This window comes from Pleurodeles waltl, chromosome 9, assembly GCF_031143425.1.
Source record: "Pleurodeles waltl isolate 20211129_DDA chromosome 9, aPleWal1.hap1.20221129, whole genome shotgun sequence".
Lineage (NCBI taxonomy): Eukaryota > Metazoa > Chordata > Amphibia > Caudata > Salamandridae > Pleurodeles > Pleurodeles waltl.
The window spans coordinates 822,930,933-822,951,887 of record NC_090448.1 but is presented as its reverse complement, the minus strand read 5'-3'; positions in this window follow the sequence as shown (position 1 = coordinate 822,951,887).

The following is a 20,955-nucleotide window of genomic DNA, read 5'->3' as shown; positions in this document are numbered from 1 at the left end:
GTCCTACATGTCACAAATGAAATGCTGTGTCTTTGAATTAACGGTTTAAATGCATAACTTCTAAACTGTGACAACTATAATAAAGTGAACATGGATATATAAATGAAACACACAAATCTGGCAGTCAATTTTGATATAATGTCTTTAAATCATAATCTTATACGTTTCTAATATACTATTTAAAAATATAACCGGTGTTCCCATTCTTTTACACATATAACCAGTTTTATTGTGTTTATTATACCTCCTTTATGTGCATCGATGATATTACATCGCCAAGGTAGATAAAAGTGGAGTTACAAGTACGAAACCTATACTTTCCTATGTTTACTTACCTTCAAGATATTTCGGTCTGTGACATTTACGATGCGATATTTTGGTACATTGATATTTTCTACACGACTTTGAGGCAGTCTGCATTCTACATATTCTTCGTGCTTATTAAACATAGAAGCCTTTAAAACATCTGGCTTACCACTATATTTGCATATAATATACTTAGCTAGTTCTATAATGCAGCACATCAAAAGACCACCATTGTAAGTGCACTTTACATTAAGAAGATGCATGATTAAATAAATGCAGCTACAACAGTTATATAAGTCGATAAAAATATATTTTTTAATTCTATCCTGAAACTCATCTAGAGTGTCTGAAAATTAGAGAAACAGGAGGATTTTCCTGACAATACTATGTTGCTTCAGAAAATGATTGTTGCAATGTTTTCGTTTTAATCCATTTCGAAATTAATTTAGCTTTGCGCCTGCAATTACGTTAACTGCTAGAAATGGCAACCTCTTTTGCGGGATGAGAAGATATGTCGTGAAAGCTTTGAATCTGAAAGTTAGCCAGGCCACATTAAACTCAGTGCTTGATAGACAATTTATGCAAAATGCTGAGAACTCTAGCAAAATAAGACGTCTCGTGATCTAGTTGGGTTTTTGAAAGACCTTGGAAACTTTCTACTCTGAGCATTTTTCTGATTTCAGAGCCCATTATCTGGTGCAACTCTCGCTCTCCCTCCCAGTTGATAAATAAGCCAGGTGGGACGTTTTACAACAGCTGGGTGTATTCACACCGGAGCAAAGACACCATCTCGACCAAAATCTCATTCTAACTACCATCCCATAAAGCGCCTGCCCTGGTCACCACCTGCATTTCACCTCGATTAAAAGGGCAGCAGGCCTTACACGAGAACGATGGAGCAGAAGCCGACATTAGTGTGGGGATTCTAGCACCACCATTCCGGTGTTGCTGTTCGCCGTGGCGACTCTGCAGGTCACGTATGGAACAGTCACAAAAATATTAACACCTTATAAAACCTCTGAGTTCACGCACAAAGCATTTAACCTAACAAACTACCGGGTAATTTATTCTTCTCCTTGTGTTGTACTGACTGAGGTTGGTGGGATGACGGGAACAAATATCTTGCAAAATTACAATTACTGACACCCAAAGACCTCGTGCTGCTTTCTTACCTCAATTGCCCATTACAGAGTGGGTTGAGGGCGTCCATATCTTCTTTCATTAGTCACTGATCTTTTACTGCGCAGGTGTGGCCTTGAGTCAGAGAGAGACCCTGGCCTTTCCGTGGAACCTGTTAAATACAGAACGGTTGCACAAGGCGAGATAGCGTGGCAAAAGCCAAATATACATGGTAACAAATAGCATGTTAAACTACAAAACGCACATATACCAGAGGTAAAGACTCACAAGAGGCCAAGGTTTTTGATTACTTCTCGCACTTAAAACGGTAATAAGCAGCACAAAACCCTCCTGTGGATCTGTGCATGTTAATGAAAGGCTGTTATTCGTGCATATAAGTAATGAACAGGAGATTTAACAAATCACAGAGCATACAGTAGGCAGAACTCGATCCGTTTAGACTGGGAAACATACCACTCGAAGAATGGAAGACAATGGCTAAAGTCCATACGCGCCAACATTCTGTCACCAGACAGCGGTAAAACGTTGCAGGTTTCATACAAGATGGGTGGGAGGTAAAGCCAGTGGAACCTATGATATAGAGAGCATCGCTATGGCCTATCCAGTCTTGCCGTTACCTATCCATTCTTACTTTAACATGTAGCTGTGCCTTTTTGCAGTACTATTGGTTCCCGGTGACTGTGTCTATTTTGAGTCGTCCCCTTACAATCAGACCCTACATGGTGGCTGCTCATAACAACATTCCCAATTTAGATAGAAAATCCCTATTTTCAAAGCTAAAAATGATGCTACTCTTAATGGGAAATTAGCTTCTCACACTTTTTCCAGATTTTGGCATGCCTGGATCTCCAGCTTCACCTTTCCTCACTCAAGTACAACACTCACAGGCAATGACATTGTCATTATTTTTCGGCTCCATTGAGTGCAAAAAAAAGAAGAAGTAGGGACCAGATGAATGAGGCAGTTTTGCCTGACACAAACGGCCTATCGGGCGGTTTGCGACCGGTAAAAGGCTTCTGGCCATGTAGGATCCCTATTTTGCGAGTCTGTAACTTGTTACTGACTCTTGAAATAGGGACTGTGAGTCGCTATTAGGAAGGGGCATGCCAAGGGCATCCTTTCTTAATAGCCCGTCGCAGGGCCATTTAAGAATGTTTTGCGACCAGGAATGCGGTCACAAAACATTCTCAGTTACCACAACTTCAAGTTGATGGTCATCCATTTGCAAAGGGGAAGGGGTCCCCAAAGGGCCCCTTCTTCTTTGCTAATGTGGGTGCAAACATTTTTGAAGAGCTGGCAGTGGGCCCACAGACCCCTGACTGATCCTCAAAAATGAAATGAAAAAATTTCAGTTTTCTTTTTGAAATACACACCATTTCCCTTTAAAGAAAATGGGATGCGTTGCAAAAAAGGCTGCTTTATTTAAAATCAATCACAGACAAAGTGGTCTGCTGCCCCCTTCATGAATATTAACGAGGCAGGTCTCTTGCGACCCATTTGGGAATCACAAACAGTGTCAAACACACTGTACTACATCCCAGTTTGTGATTTCCTAATAGCAAATTGCAAAGCTACTCTATAAGGGAATCGTAAACCACTTCTTACATACATCTGGCGCTTGGTGAGGAAGGAGATACAAGGACACATGAGGAAGGGATGTCAGAGGAGAGTGAACAAAAGTGCTAGGGAGAGGGAACAGGAAAGAAAGTATACAGATGGAAGAATAAGGGGAAGCGGGAACAAAAGATAAGAGTGACAAGAGAGAGAGGAGATGAAATGGTGAGAGAAAAGGGGAGAGGGCTTAAGGGAGGATGAAAGCAGTAGAAAGGAGTAGTGAGGGGAAACATGAACAAAACAATAGGAGCAGGAGGGAAATAATAGGAAACTGAGATGATGGAAGAGGGAAAGAGAGCGAAAGAAGGGAAAGATGGAAGAAAGGGGAGAAAAAGAGGCATGGGAATGAGAGCTAGAGAGATAAAAGGATAGACAGAAATGAAAGATGCTCAGAAGGTGGATAATGCAAAAGAAAAAAGGCACACAAACAGGCAAAGAAGTGGGGAAGGAAAGAAGAAAATGAAGACAAGTATAGATCAAGATGGTAAAGAGTCACAAGAGAAATAGGGTACAAAAGAAAAGAAACATGCATTAGAAATAAGTATTCCAGATGTACAAAGTCAGGATTACATTCTCCAGGTGCTTCCTCTGCAACACCTTTGCTTTCCTTGGTAACCCATGTTAGAAATGGGGTCTTTGGTTGGCAGTCAGGTTACCCCCTGTCCAAGCAAGGACCCTCACTCTAGTCAGGGTAAAAGAGAATCACCCTCAGCTAAACCCTGATTACTCCCTTGGTAGCTTGGCACGGGCAGTAGACTTAACTTCAGAGTGCTAGGTGTAAAGTATTTGCACCAACACACACAGTAACTTAATGAAATCACTACAAAATGACACAACACAGGTTTAGAAAAATAGGAAATATTTAACTAAACAAAACAAGACCAAAACGACAAAAATCCATAATACACAAGTCAAGTCATCAATTAAAAAGCAAAAAGAGTCTTCATGTAGTTTTAAACACACACTAACACTGTTAGCATGAAAATGTACTTTGGGTGCGTCAAAAATAGCCCCGCATGGGTGAGTGTGCATCAAAAATGGCATGGGATGCGTCGATTTCACTCACGAACGAGACCTTGCATCGTTTCTCCTTTCATCGGGTTGGGACGCATCGTTTCTTCTCTCCGCTGGAGAGCGATGCGTCGATCTGGGCAGCACTCTCGGGTCCGGACAGGCCTTGCGTTGTTTTTACACGCCCAGCAGAGCTTGCATCGGAAATCCAGCCACACGATGATCCGATGATCGTTTCTTCTCTCCGCTGGAGAGCGATGCGTCGATCTGGGCAGCACTCTCGGGTCCGGACAGGCCTTGCGTTGTTTTTACACGCCCAGCAGAGCTTGCATCGGAAATCCAGCCACACGATGATCCGAAAACCACGCAGCGTGGGTTGCGATCTCACCAGCCTCCGTCAGCCATACTGCGGGTCGTTTCTCCAGCTCCGTGCGTCGATTCTTCAGCCGCGTATCAGGCGAGCATCGATTTTCAGCTGCGAAGCCGGCAGCGCATCGACTTTCCAGCTGCAGATCAGAGTTGCACGGTGTTTTGTGCATGGATTTCTTCCTCTTAGGCTGCCAGCTTCTCCTTTCAGGGTCCCAGGAACTGGATGGGTACTACAGGGCAGAGTAGGCATCTCTCCAGAGACTCCAGATGCTGGCAGAGAGAAGTCTTTGCTGTTCCTGAGACTTCAAATAGTAGGAGGCAAGCTCTAAATCAAGCCCTTGGAGATCTTCACAAGAAGGAAGGCAACACAAAGTCCAGTCTTTGTCCTCTAGCACAGGCAGAAGCAGCAACTGCAGGATAGCTCCACAAAGAACAGTCACAGACAGGGCAGCTGTTCTTCCTCAGCTCTTCAGCCCTTCTCCAGGTAGAGGTTCCTCTTGGTTTCCAGAAGTATTCTAAAGTCTGTGGTTTTGGGTGCCCTTCTTATCCCCATTTTCTCCTTTGAAGTAGGTCTACTTCAAAGCAAAGTCTCTGTGGAATGTTAAATCCTGCCTTGCTGAAGCCAGGCCCCAGACACTCACCAGGGGGTTGGAGACTGCACTGCGTGAGGGCAGGCACAGCCCTTTCAGTTGTGAGTGACCACTCCTCCCCTCCCTCCTAGCACAGATGGCTCATCAGGAAATGCAGACTACACCCCATCTCCCTTTGTGTTATTGTCTAGTGTGAGATGCAACCAGTCCAACTGTCAAACTGACCCAGACAGGGAATTCACAAACAGGCAGAGTCACAGAAATGGTATAAGCAAGGAAATGCTCACTTTCTAAAAGTGGCATTTTAAAACACACAATCTTAAAATCAACTTTACTAAAAGATGTATTTTTAAATTGTGAGCACAGAGACCCCAAACTCCACATGTCCATCTGCTGCCAAAGGGAATCTACACTTTAATCAGATATAAAGGTAGCACCCATGTTAACCTATGAGAGGGAAATGCCTTGCAACAGTGAAAAACGAATGTAGCAAGATTTCACTGTTAGGACATATAAAACACATTTCTATATGTCCTACCTTAACCATACACTGCACCCTGCCCTTGGGACTACGTAGGGCCTACCTTAGGTGTGCCTACATGTAAGAAAAGGGAAGGTTTAGGCCTGGCAAGTGGGTACACTTGCCAAGTTCAATTTACAGTTTACAACTGCACATACAGACACTGCAGTGGCAGGTCTGAAACATGATTACAGAGCTACGTATGTGTGTGGCACAACCAGTGCTGCAGGCCCACTAGTAGCATTTGATTTACAGTCCCTGGGCACCTCTGGTGCATTGTACTAGGGACTTACTAATAAATCAAATATGCCAATCATGGTTAAGCCAATCACATACACATTTTGTAAAGGGGCCCTTGCACTTGAGCAGTGGTTAGCAGTGGTAAAGTGCCCAGAGTAACAAAAGCAGCAAAATCAGAGTCCAGCACATATCAACAACCTGGGAAACGGAGGAAAAAAGTTAAGGGAGACCACACAAAGGATGAAAAGTCTAACACCCCACATGCAGTTGATGTCAATGTCAGTCTGCCATGTTGGTGTCTTGTAAGCAGAAAATTGTTGTCTTTAGCATGTCAGATGGTGCAAATTATGTTGTGTGCATTACTAACCATAAAAGACAAATTTCAGTTGTTTTGGGTGTTTGAGCTAAAACCATAACTCAGATTTTAGCAGTGTTTTTTTTTTTTTTACTGACTATCATGCATTTTCATGATGTACTTTATTTTCAACCACCTTTGGCTGTGTGCAGTAGGATTGGTCAGTGGGCCTGGCCTGTGCCAAGCCCACCTCTGAGCACACTGTGTTTGGCCACCAATATTGCACATTGCCTTTGCCAGTGCACAGCACGCACTTGCCACAGGACCCCGTCTTCAGCCAACTCATGCACACAACACACCTCGGTGAGCATTTCGCACCCTGCCCCTAACCATAAGCAAATGGGCAACCAATACTGCACATGACTTTTGTTCATGGACAGCAGGAGTTTGCTTTAGGACCTTGACAGCATGTGTAGCCAACTCCCACTGCATAACGCGGGGGAGATGACTGCAAGATCTGGCCTGCTGCAAGCTATGCATGTCAGGGAAGATTGCAGAAAACACAGAGGTCAAGCCAGGTGTCCATGGTTCCAATGGATGCAAATGACAGAATGAAATTAAAACAACTTAGGCACCACGTTACTCAAACTCACCCTGCACTAGATATAGACTCCCCTTTGAAATAATACTGAGATCTGAATAGGAAACTGAGTGCATTTATGGTCGAAGTTCAGACACAAAGCATGCACACAATAGACTAATTACTTACTGAGGGAATACTACTGACATTTGTGGACTCCCAAGTCTCCTATAACCTTCAAACCTTCTAATGACATAGTCCTGGACGTAGCAGCAATCCACTGTCTCAAACAATCCGGGGCCCTCGACCAGAAATACTGCCAAAATTCCCTCTTCTACATCATCTAAGAGCTTGGGGGGCATTTAACGTGTGGTATCTGGAATTTACAATACCCTTATAGGCCATACTTATTCGAAACCAATAAGAGACAGCCTCAGAACTTGGTGGTCAGACTGTCCACACCCAGAGCATACTGATGAGGACTTGGCGGTGCTCCCCCAAACTCATGATAAAAATCTCAGGGAACCTATGCTGAAACTAGGGTATTATAAATTCACACATATGTGGCACTGGTCATCTCACAAACTAAACAATACCGCGATATTGCCTTCCTTTCTATGCTGGAGGTGAAAGAAGTAGGAAGGAGACATAGTCCACTTTTAATTGGGAATGCCCAACTTTAAAACCGTACTGGGAGGAGATATGGAGGGTCATGCAAAACACGGCAGGATGAGTGGAGGTGGGGATCGACCAAAGTAAATAGGCATGGAGATGTCATGGACTTTTCCTTATTGCTGCAGTAAAAGTTCTAATGATTACAGTACGTAGGTCAATTCTATATTGGAAAACACAATGAAAATTTAATTACAAACAAAAGCATTGAGGTAGACCAGCGCGAGACACAAATTAACAAAGGACAGACATTAAGCTGAATGAGCCTGAAATACAGGGCCTAATTGGTTAAAGCCTGTCCCACTAAGGAGATGGAAATACAACACATCGACACAACTCACTGAGGAGCTTGTGAACATGAAAATGAACTTGATGGAATATAGAGGAACTACTACAGGTTTCAGACTAGAACACTTTTGAAAAAAGAAAGGACGCTGTGGTTGCCTGCCCTCATAGGCACACTATTCAGTGTATTGTCAAATTATATTTACAGAAGTTAAATGAATTGATAAATACAATATCTGAAAATAAATGGCAGTCAGATTTAGAATAAAGTCTGGGTACCTAGTAAGTGAAGAGTGTAAGAATTGATGGGCAACTGAAGAGAAAACAGCATAGGATGAAAGAGAAAAAAATGTTTGTGCTTGCTGTAATATATTAGCAATAGAAAAAAAGTACATTGACATGTATGCGTCACGACATGGCTGTCATCTCTTTTACCATTCCAAGATGACAGATGCCAATCTTGGAGCTGCAAATAAAGCAAGTAGGTTAAATGTGTGCAATAGAGTGCTTTTTAAAAGGGGAGACCGAGCAGCAGATTGCAGTTACTGGTGTCTCCTAAAAAGGTACAAAAGCTAGTGACAAGAAAGCTAACAAATTGTAAGAAATGAGCAGGCCCGAAGCCCATTATATGTTTTTGATATGGTCCACAAAAGATCTTTCAACACCAGACCCCTAAGACAAGCCCTAACAAGCATTTGCAAGGCAATGGGTCTCGTGTTTGCTCGAGTTAGAGCTATTAGCTTTGTAAATTCCTACCTGGATTTTTCTTGCCACATAAATTGAAAATGAAAAGTAAAACAGTTGACATAAGCAAGCCCATTCAAAGCGCCATAGCCGCCATGAGCATGAGTGTGAAGGAGAGACACAAAAGGAAATTTATCGTAGGACGGAAACAGCATGTTTTTTCAGAGAATGCTTATCCACTCTTAAAAACCAGAAGCAGAAACAACTAGGGAGCTTACAATCACGTACACATGTTTTTAAAAGCAGCTTCATACACTGCATACACGGGCGGTCAAACTAAGGTAAAACATGGTTATTAAATGTATTGTCACCATGCGGTATCATTAATTCCTGGCGCAATGGCATTTTTCCGCTCTGGTGGTGGCAGGAGTCTGAGCTCCCCTCTTGCTGATTATGATTGCTCATGCTGGCAATATCACAGTCCAAAGGAAGTGAGAGGCAATTGAATAGTAGTGTGCAGTTTTAGATCATATTGTTAAACAAGCCCTACTTGCTTTAAATAAGATGGGCAAAGCAGGCCCACCCCATATAGTGACGATGATAATAAGGGGGATAAAAGACTTCAGTTGCTGATCAGCCTTTGCAATTGTATTTATATAGTGCTTAATACCCTGACATGGTGTTGAAGCACTTTAAGGCGAGTAGTATGCTATTAGGAACCCAAGGCAGATGGTTAATTGAGCGGCTATTTTTTTGTTATTGCAATTGGTCTTAACAAAAACAATGGAAGCAATGTCAACAGCTCATGACCGTAGTTTAAGTTGCAAAACAAAAAAGAGAGCGAGGGCGAGCTGGCCCTGGAAACGCCCCCCTCTGCTGTTGTTTTATGTTTGAAAAGGGAGCTGGGGGAAGGGAGGCCTGCTAGCAAAATTGTCCCAGGAAGCATGGCTGCTCTGAAACACACACCCACAGTGTAAGAAGAGCAGGCAAAAACTGAAAAAAAGTCCCCTACAAAAGAGAATAACAGGACAAAGGGTAATTATACAGTAGTTGGTCCCTGCTCTGAAAGAGAAAAAGGAGGGACAAAGAGGCAGAACTGACCACTACCGAGCAATGATTTTTAAAGGAAACTGCAACCAACAAATGAAATTGCTTTAAGCCCACAGTATAAGTATACTTAAAGGTATACACTAGGTTGAACGCTTATGATTGACCTAAAACAACAGTGCAGCACCTCTGTGTCATGCAGCACCATTTAAAAGTCACATCCAAACAATCAGACTGTGTAAGAGTCCTGTGTAGTTATAAAGTTGCTCTGTGTATCTTCCAAGAAGCTTATTATGCAAGATATAAATACGTTTCCTTTTACTAAACTATGGACATTGTCTTAGTAAATTAAAAAAGCAATCCAACTGTCTGAAAGCTAAGAGAACTTTGGAGGCAAATGAAGAAAATGTGTTTGTGGAAGAAAAGTGTTTTTGTTTGAAATGGGCCATAGCCTATGGCCTCTGCTCGGGAGCAGTTCCCAGAAAACAGCACAATGATTTGAGGGCTAACCACAGCATGAGTCCCTTGGGACCCCTTCATTCTCAGACAGAGCCACCATTTGTGGATGGGTGGGCCTTAAAGCTTCAGCGCAAGCACTGCAGGATCCCTATGTCTGTTGGTGCAGTTATTTTCATTCATGGGAGGTCTCCACAGGCTTTTCGGCCTATTTCAAATAACGTGGATGAAATGCCCTGATGCTGCCAACCGTGAGAAGGATGGTGTGGCTGTGAAGGGCCACCTTGACTGACCACAGAACAGCTGTCAACCTTGTCTTCAGAGCAGCACAAATAGCAGCCATAAGTGCATTCTGGCAGGTGTGCTTAACTTTTTGTGTAGTCGTAGATGTACCTGCCAGCACCTGTTGTCCCCATAAGTGGAGACTGGAGACATTAGGAGACATTGCAATAGGATTGTGAAGGGCGTGTCTATTTGCGTCCAAGAACTTGACCATGAAGGAACAACATATAGTTTACATTTGTGAGTCTGTTTTAGAAAAAAAAGGATCACAGAGCTTTTGGGACTTTTTACATGTTTAACGCTGTCGTACAATGATGTGCATATGAAGAGTACATTAGGGATAGATTAGGTAGGTTGAAGGAAACTAAGACGAGTTGGCCTCCTTTGCTGGTGTTTACATGATTTAAAAATTGCATATAGTTAGCCAAGTATTTCCTGAGGGTGGGTTGTGCTATGTATTTTTGTACGCTAAGTGCCGATTGGGGTACGAATAGGGTTACCACCATTTCAGAGAAAACTATCTGTATGCTGCTTTAAGGATGCTGAAAGGATTAAGTGCTGGTACCTGAACAGTTTATGTCAAATCCTATGTATTCATTCTTAACACAATACTTATTCCACTATTTCATCTAGCAGGAGACTAGACAGCATTTAACAGTTTTTTACATGTTTTCATTTTGTATTTGTTGCCTTAACTTTATATTTCCAATGAATAAAACGTGCTGATTTTTTATGATTTTTATGATTTTGTTCTACCTGTCTTGGCATGAAAGTATTGACCAGGCAAGTAAAATATCGGCTCTGGATAATCTCAAGTACTCTCTGTTTAAATGTTTCTAAAATTGCCCCCTATGTTACCTTTTAAGTGGACATGTCTTAGAGTAAATAAGGGTGGTTTGAGTATTTTATGAATGTTTTCAGTACTGGTGTGTTGCTGTTCAGTTTGTTTGATTTATGAGGGAAAGGAGAGTGTGCTCTGGTTAGTGCTGTGCTTGTATATTGACTATTGTGGATAGAATGGCGGGAGTATTAACAGGAAGCAGTGTAGTGGGGGTGGTACCGTGTGAATCTACAAGTCTCTCTGGTTAGGGGAATCACAATCCCCTGTCTAAATGATGTGAACTTGTATAAAGTGCATTCTCTACCATGGTTGGAGGATATAGGCATCCGTTTTGCAAAGTGTTCTAAGGAGGTATTACAGTAACGTGGAACAGATGCAAGTCTCTCTGGTTAGGTGAATGAAAGTACCCTTTCTAATTCCTCTGTGGTACAGGCATCCGATTTACAGATTGTGCTTAAGAGTTAGTATGGCAGTGTGGGATGCATGCAAGTCCATCTTTTGGTTAAGAGAAGGAGACTACTCTTTTGTAGTGTGGTTGACTTGTAGTGACTCATTCAGGAGCATATTTACGAGCCCCTAGCACCACCGGAGCGTCACTTTTCACGATGCTCCAATGTCGCAATGCCCTGCACCGTAATTATAAGGTGGCGTTAAGCCACTTTTTGTGCTTAACGCCACCTTGTAAATACGGCCCCTTCACATACAGCTCTTTGCAGGAAAGGGGCGTGCAATGGGTGTTTGCTGTGGGTATGCCACAGCAACATCCATTGCATTTTGACACTGCCTCAGATTTACGAGTTTTTGTAAACCTGAGGCAGCGCTAAAATCTAATGCCTCCCAGGGGTGACATTAGCAAGGCGCAATGAGGAGGAATATTTTTGTTCCTCCTCGTTTTTTGCTTTTTCTATGTGTGCTGCATTCTGCATCACGAATAGAAAGAACAAAATGCCAAACATGAATGTTTATGTATGGTAAGGTGTCCCTTCCTACACATAAACAGTCATTTCAAAATGATGCTTTGGCACTTCTGTGTGTGCTGTATTCTGCAGCACACACAGAATTTCCAAAAAGCTATTAGTGATTGTTTAGGTGCAGGAAGGGACACCTTCTCACACATAAACAATCAAACCCCTCAACGTAGACATCCTCGCACGATAGTGCAAAGATGCCTGCATTGGCGAAAGGCAGCTCAATTTAGCACCAGCACAGGGTACAACACAGGAGTGCACCGTATTCAATTAAATGTGGTGCATCCCTGCATTGTGAAAATGACAGAGTGTGTGGCGCTGCCAAATTTTGGCGCAGCGTCGTGCTCCGTCATTTTCCATTAAATACGGGCCTTATTGTTTGCATGTGAAGTTTTGCTGATTGTGGGAGTTGTTCTTGTAAGCTTGTGCAAGTATCTAAATGTCCATGTTTCTGCCCTTGAACACTTTGTGTAGGGTGCTACAGATGTGCTCTCTGTACTGTGCGTATGAGAGACTATGCTTGTATTTTAGAGGCATGGGCACAGAGTGCAGTGTGAAAGTGCTTCCATGAGCTGGTGCCTTTTTGGTGTGATGGTGCGGTCCTAGAAATATCCTCTACCCAAACACACTTCCTCTGGTTTTTGAAAGAATTACAGTTGCATGTGCTTGGGAAATTCCCTGCAAAATGTTGTGAAATACCCAGTAGCGTAGTCAATGTGTCATGAGACCTGTTAGAAATTGGATCTCTAGTTGGCAGAGGTTTGCCCTTTGTTCAAGTAGGGACCACAATCCTAGTCAGGGCAAGTAAGGTACACACTAAAAGTTTAGTAGTGCTCAACCTCTGGTAGCTTGGCACAGAGCACTCAGGCTAAACTCAAGAGGAAATCTGTAAAGTATTTTTGTACACATACAATAACACAGTGAAAACACCGCAAAAGGACTCCACACAAGTTTGAAAAAATAGCCAAAATGTATCTGAGTGAAAAAATACAAAAACAGCAAAAGTCCAACACACACAAGTCAAGTTAGGAATTTTTCAATGTTAACAATGTAGTGTTTAGAAGACAATAGCTCCAACTGGGGCCCTCTGGTCATGCTGGACTGGAGTAAATCTAAAAGTTCAGTCTGACCGCGACGGAGCACGGGCCAGATACAGGAGTTATGCAGAACCACTGACAGTACCTTGGTTGCATAGGTACTCAGTGAGGATGCGTTGATCCAAAGAGGGGTTGCGTTGCGCTTGCAGGTGATGTGTCATTTCCTGATCGGGAAACGTTGTTGATGCTTTAATTTCCAGAAGCGATGTGTGCTGATTCTGATGCATCGGTACTGCGTCATACAGTGTAGGCTGCATTGGAAGTCGGGTCATTGCATCGCGCAGTATGCTTCGCTGCCCGCAGCTGCAAAGCCTCATTCCTGCTGCAGATGCATCAGTTCCAAGGTTTGCGCCAGTGTTGATGCGTCAGTTTTTGTGTTGCAGCACTGCATTCACCTCTGACGGCCCAGGACTGGATTTGGAACCACTTGGCAGAGCGGGACTCACAGAAGAGGAACCCAGGTGCTGGTAGCAAGATGTGGGTAAAGCTTTGATATAGCTGAGACTTCAGAAACAGGAAGCAAGCTCAGTCGGAACCTTGGAGAAACTTTAGATTGTAGAATGTAGAGAATTAGATTCAGTCCTTTCAGGTGAGAAGTAGCAGGCAACAGGCCAACACAGCAGAGCAAACAGCAAAGTGGCAGTCCCTCCTGACAGTACAGCGGTCCTTGTTCCTGTTAGTATGTCCTCAGTCCAGAAATGTTCTGAGTATATGGGGCCCAAAATGACCTTTGATGTAGGGGTAGCTTCCAAAGAACTCTCTGAAGTGCAAAAAGTTCCCTTTGAACCCAGCCCTGGCTCCAGACTACCAGCAGGGGGTAATCAGTTATTTGTGTGATGGCAGGACACAGCCTATTCAGATGTAATGTGAACTGACTCTTCCTCTCCCTGACCAGAATGACTAGCAGTATGCAGATGTATCACCTGTCACACCCAGCCCTTCCTGTTTGTGGCTGTCTGGAGAGAATGCACAAATGTAGCTGTCATCTAAACCCAGATGTGTATTCAGAGACAGGCTAAGGGACAGAATGGTTAAAGTAAGAAAATGTAATCTTTCTAAAAGTGGCATTTTCAGACTTGCAATTTAAAAAGCAACTTTACCAAAAGATGTATTATTAAATTCCATGTCCAGAGGCACCACACTCCATTTTCTATCTTTTCCCAACTGGAAATTACACTTAGAAGATGTTTCAAGGTGACCCCAAAGTTAGTCTAGGGGAGAGATAGTCCTTGCAATAGTAAAAAACGAATTTAAGAGTTTTTCACTACCTAGACATGTTAAATGTAAAAGTACATGTCCACCTTTTTTAACTACACTGCACCCTGCCCTTGGGGCTAATCAGGGCCTACCTTGGGGTGACTTACATGTAATAAAAAGGAAAGTGTGGGCCTGGCAAGTGAGTACATTTTGCAGATGAAATGGACAGTTTAAACTGTACACGGAGGCTCTGCATTGGCAGGCCTGAGACATGCTTAAAAGGCTAGTGGAGTAGCTGGCACACCAGTGCTGCAGGCCCACTAGTAGCATTTGAGTTATAGGCCCCGGGCACACATAGGGGACTCTACCTTGCAGTAAAGCCAAAATGCCAATCATGGAGAAGCCAATGTTGCCATGTTTTAGACACATAACACATACACTTTAGCAGTGGATAACAGTGGGAAAGTGTGCTGAGTCCTAAAGCCAGCAAAAAAGAAGTTTAGCACACAGTCACTATAGGAGGTTATAAAGCAAAAAGTCAGGGGAAACCACAGCAAAGGATGCCAGGTCGAACAAGCCCCAGTGCAAGGAAGCAAAACAGGCCCCCTGGCCACTGTTTAAACTCTGAAATAAAGCAATAATCAGGGTTCATTTAGCCACTCAGGCCACTGGGCCCTGGTACCACTCACCTGCTGTACCATTGGAAGCTAGGTCCCTGGAACTACCCACAAACGTAGGAGTTCGGCAATGCACACTGCATTTTGCAGGGCTACTCCCTTACAATACCCTGATTTCCTATCCTAATCCGAATTTTGCAACAGTGGACAATCTCCCTTGCTGCCAGAAATGGCCACAAAAATTTGAGCATGTTGCTGTCAACTTCATTTTGCAGGGGCACTCCCTGTGATGCACCATTTAATCTCCTAATATTTAAATTGCAGCAGTATAAAGTCCTCTATATTGGTTAATGTTTCACCATCGTGTGGATGATTTATTATTTTTCAAAATTTCTCAGCAACTGGTCCTATGATGCATGACATGGAAATCATCACTGCAAATTGCTTTCTTGTTTGCACCCAGTCAATACACATATGCAAAAATGTTTGTAATTCTTTTACTCCGCACCGTATTAATATATTTATATAGTGCATCATGTCAGTTTAGACATCTCTACACCCAGTAATGACGCCCAAATTTTGCTCAGTTTATTGATACTCGGTTTACCAACCATAGAATGCAGATGTCAGCATACGTCAACGGTGAGTGTTCAACTCACTGAGTCATTTTGTCTAAATGTGCCATTTACTATCATATTTTTGCCTTTATAAATAACTTCGGTGTGTATAATATTTGGTTATTTGGACCATTTGATGTTAATAAAATGTTTATCTGAAAAAAAGGGCAAGATACTTATGATGGAACACATGCGTTGTGGTCAATTTAGGTGGCTAGTGGGAGTCAGGGCTACCTCTGACGTGTCCCTTGGGACATCTGTGACACTTAGGGGCATATTTATACTCTGTTTGCGCCGATTTGCGTTGGTTTTTTTAACGCAAATCCGACGCAAAGCTAACTCCATATTTATACTTTGGCGTTAGACCTGTCTAGCGCCAAAGATCTTGGAGTTTGCATCATTTTTTTTGCGTGGACACCTACCTTGCGTTAATGATATGCAAGGTAGGCGTTCCGTTCTAAAAAATTACTCTAAGGCATGTGCGCCTTATTTAAACTCCCGTGCAAAAATGACGCACAGGAGTGGGAGGGCCTTAAAAAATGACGTCCAGCCGCTTTTGCGTCATTTTTTAACGCCTGGTCAGGGCAGGCGTTAAAGGACCTGTGGGCTCAGAAGGAGCCCAGAGGTGCCCTCCCATGCCCCCAGGGACACCCCCTGCCACCCTTGCCCACCCCAGGAGGACGCCCAAGGATGGAGGGACCCATCCCAGTGAACTTAAGGTAAGGTAAGGTAAGTATTTTTTTCGTTATTTTTTTGTGGCATAGGGGGGCCTGATTTGTGCCCCCCTACATGCCACTATGCCCAATGACCATGCCCAGGGGACAGAAGTCCCCTGGGCATGGCCATTGGGCAAGGGGGCATGACTCCTGTCTGTGCTAAGACAGGAGTCATTTCAATGGGGGTTGGGCGTAAAAAAAAATGGCGCAAATCGGGTTGATGCCAAAATTTTGCCTCAGACCTGACTTGCCCCATTTTTTGACGCCCAAGCTCCATTTTCCCCTGCGCCGGCTAACGTCATTCAATAAATAAGGCACCCGCATGGCGCTTTGGAATGGCGTTAGCTGGCGTTAAAATTTTTGACACACAACTGCGTTGGCTCAGTTGTGCGTCAAAAAGTATAAATATGGCCCTTAGGGGCATATTTATACTCCGTTTGCGCCGAATGTGTGTCAAACAATTTGACGCACAATCAGCGCAAACGTTGCCCCATATTTAAACCCTGACGCCCGAGCCCGCGGACGATAAAAATCCGCAGTGTGCGTCATTTTCTGGATGCGGCAACCCACCCTGCGTTAATGATATGCAGGGTAGGCGTTCCCGTTCAAAAAACGACGCACACGGCCGTGCGTCGTATTTATGCTTCCGGGCAAAAATGACTCTCGGCCGGTAGGCGGAGACAAAAATTACGCAAAGCCCGATGTGCGTCAAAATTTAACGCCTCGGTCAGGGCAGGCGTTAAAATGGGGCAAACACACCTGTATTTAATCAGAAGACACAGAACAAACAACAGAGCAGCAGAGCAGCAACAGGAAGACATGGAGGTGATTTTTATCCAGCGTGCACGTAGACGCAGAGCCCTGCAGCAACAACAGCAGCTACAACAACAACAGCAGGGACCCCAAAGGCTGCGCAGAAGGCAGGAGAGGATATTCCGCCCAAGAACAACCCCGCATGGCCTCAGGGAACACGACATCATCCAGAGGTACCGGTTGAACTGGCAGGCCATTCAGCAGCTGCTGAGAAACATTGAACAGCAGTTGGCCCCCACTTTAGTGACACCCCGCACCATCCCAACAGAAACAAAGCTGCTTGCTGTACTTCACCTGCTGGCAAGTGGCTCGTTTCAAACAACTGGTGCCCTGGTTGGCGGAATATCACAACCATCATTCTCCGCATTTCTGCCAAAAGTACTGGATGCCATCATTCGCCTGACACCCCTCCACATCTGCTTCCCTAACACACTTGAGAAGCAGCAGGAAACTAAACAGGGGTTCTACGCCATCAGTGGCTTCCCACACGTCCTTGGTGCAATCGACTGCACACACGTACGCCTTGTGCCACCTGCTGCAACAGAACACCTCTACCGCAACAGGAAGCACACACATTCAATCAACGTGCAGGCCATAGTCGATCACCAGGGATTGATCAGCAACATCGTGGCTAAATATCCTGGGAGTGTACATGACTCCTTCATCTTCCGTCATAGCACCATCAACCAACACTTCCAGGATGGACGGTATGGCAATGGACTACTTGTTGGTAAGTACAGAAACCTACTTATATACACACTGCATAGCAACCCTCTAGGACACACAACACATACACCACAACAGCAACATCTAGACAGGAACACACTGAGGTCCTCACATCACTAGCCATGTTTCTTAACTCACCATTGAACCTGTCACACATTGGAATTTACTGTACAGCTTAATGTGAAGACATTAATGAGTGTGGTTGCCTAAATGTCACCTTGCAAATTGTAAGTGTCACAATAACCTGTACATTAATACATTGCATAAGTCTAAAGGTATGGGATGTCCAGGGTACTTTCATATGAACGTGTTAACAACACTTTCAATTTTAACTCTGCATGGAACTATCATGTCACCCCCAGTGAAGACACACGGACACCTGTATCACAAGTCACAATGCTAGGGAGGACACACTCTATTGCAATTCCGAAAACATACTGCTGACAAACGGTTAGCTGACAAACACTTGCTCAGCCAAGGAAAAAACACAATGCAAAAGTTATTGCCTACAATTATAGGTTGTCACATTAGTACACAAAAGAGTCACAGACAACACAAGACAACTACTGCCATTAAAGGTCTTTACAAGAGTGCCTGTTACATCTACTTGATCCCATTCTGTGTTTTTCTTTCAGCTGATCAGGGGTATGGCATCCAGCCGTGGCTAATGACACCATTTGGGAACCCGACTACTGCTGCAGAGCGGGCATACAATGACGCCCATAAGAGGACACGCAGCATTGTCGAGCGGACCTTTGGGATCCTAAAGTCAAGGTTCCGCTGCCTTGACATCACTGGCGGTAGCCTACTATATTCCCCAGAGATGGTCTGTAGGATCATACTCATTTGTGCCATATTGCACAACATTTGTGTAAAAAGGAACATTCCCCTCCTGGAACCAGACCCATACATGCCTGAAGACGAGGAAGAGGAGGATGATGGCCTGCAACAGGAGGGGGAACAACCAAACACGGCGGCTGGAGTGCGTAGGCGCCAACACATTCTTAATAATTTCTTTTCATAATTTTTTCTATCACCACTTAATGCACAATTGTAAATCAACACAGATAACAAACACCACATCATGGTTTGGCCTATTCATTTCTGCCCACCTTTAGTTTGAAATTGCTGAAGAAGAATGTCGTCTCATTGAGCAATAATGACATAACACTCATCACACAAAAAATATACACCACAAATGTAATGGCCACCATACAATGGTCAAATACACACACCATGAAAATGACAGACATCCTGTACAGTTCACCTTTGAAGGGAAATAGCTGAGGACCACACATATGACTCACATACATGTAGGAAACATGGATCATCGCAGCAGATGGCACACAACTAAAACACCATCACTCAACTAGGGGAAAACAGGCCTCATACATCAGCCAGTTCACATGCTAATGCTTCAGGAACAGGAATGTATTACCAGACTCTTGCCAACAGTAATTCCAACTACTTACTATCATTGCAATGACTATCTGTCACTAGAGTTACACATAAGCAAAACATACACAGCACAAGTGCTACACCTATGACAAACATCCAGCACATCAAATCCCATCTACATGACAGCCCTTTTCTAAAAACAATACACACACTTGCAGCTGCTCACACCCCACCTGTCTGAAGAGGTCCCTGGAATGCCGATTTGTGTACACTCAGATTCCCTCATCAACACACACACACTCACAAGAGTCATCCAGTGTGCAACACCCTTTACTATGCCGACCATTGTCATACTAACATCTCACTGCATGGAACCCAGCTCATATAATACACTGCCTTGGAGTTAATAAGGCCTGGTATCACCTGTAGATTGATTATTCTGTGAAAGGTACTGTAGGCTATTTATCAGCTAATCCCATCTGACAGGACTAGTGAGACACAGATGGAGGCCACACCTGTGATCCCCTCCATGCACACCACCCAAATGTACATGCCCTGTCCCTGCAGATGCCTCCTACTGCATACATGTTTGAATGTGAGCCATTACATCATGAAGCTTTGACACTAATGTTGCCGTGTAACACTTTATCAGGGTTCATGTGTCACCTTCAAAGCAACACTGGACATACACAGTGTGACATCTCAACTGTCTAATGCTCCCTCAGACCAGTCCTAGTCAGAACACGTGATCATGTAATTACTGAAAGAGCGTGCAACTGATTGACCCAGCATCCTGTCAGCCTGACTGGCACCTGTCCGTGGGTCACTCTACAGATACCTGGGGTCCACCCATGGACCACACATGCTGTCCAATACCTTTTGTACCTCAGACACTAATTTGTCATTAGCCTCATCAATGTATACTCAAATACATAGTAGTGCATCATCTGACTGTCATTTGCATCAGATTTGTGACAGTACCCATGAATAGGCAAATCTTGGCCCTTCCGTTGTCTGACCTTCATTATTGCCTAAACTTAAAAGTGTGACAGTGGACCAGGACCATAGTGTATGATGGTGTAAATGGCCTCCATCAAAGCCAGCAACCTCAGATAATGTCCATGAAAAGTCAACACATTTGAGGACCCTGACTGTTCAAAACGCTGAGTAACATTTCTTTTCAAATGCTAAAGATGAGTTGTGTGTTGAATACTAGCCATTTACGTCTGCACAGAGGCTATGATGTTTCATGATACATTACCATCCACAGAGGCCAACAGGAGTACAAATGTGGCAATGACACATGCCTGATCCAGACACCTGAGACATTCTCTCACTCAGCACAAAAATGTAGCTCATTTGAAAGTCTCATTACACGTGTTCAGTGACAGGGTGGGACCATCCATGTGTAGGTGACCATGTCCTCAATGGCTTCTCTCCATTTTTGCTACAAACAATGCCCAATTGGAACAAGATTAGCTGCCACTAACTCATGAGGAGACCTGGAAGTTACAGTGACAACATACACCCAGACAGTTGATAGTGGATCTACATTGGACCACACATATAAACATGTGCCATCCAATCAACCAAATATTTGCAAGCAGCCGATCACAGTAGTGTCCCAGTTGGAACCTAGCAGGAAGAATGAAACATGCCACTAAACCAGGTAATGCATAAAGGGCCACATACATCAACAACCTATTTGTCATCAGCACATGAGGAACGCCGAGATTTAGCAATACATTTCAATGCAAAATGGTATGTCAGATTGCTCCAAATAATCAATAGGGCAAACGTCAAATGTGCAAATGGGATTATTGAATGGCAAACAGTGAATCATACCCTTTGGCCTTCCATGAGCCTGCTGCTGC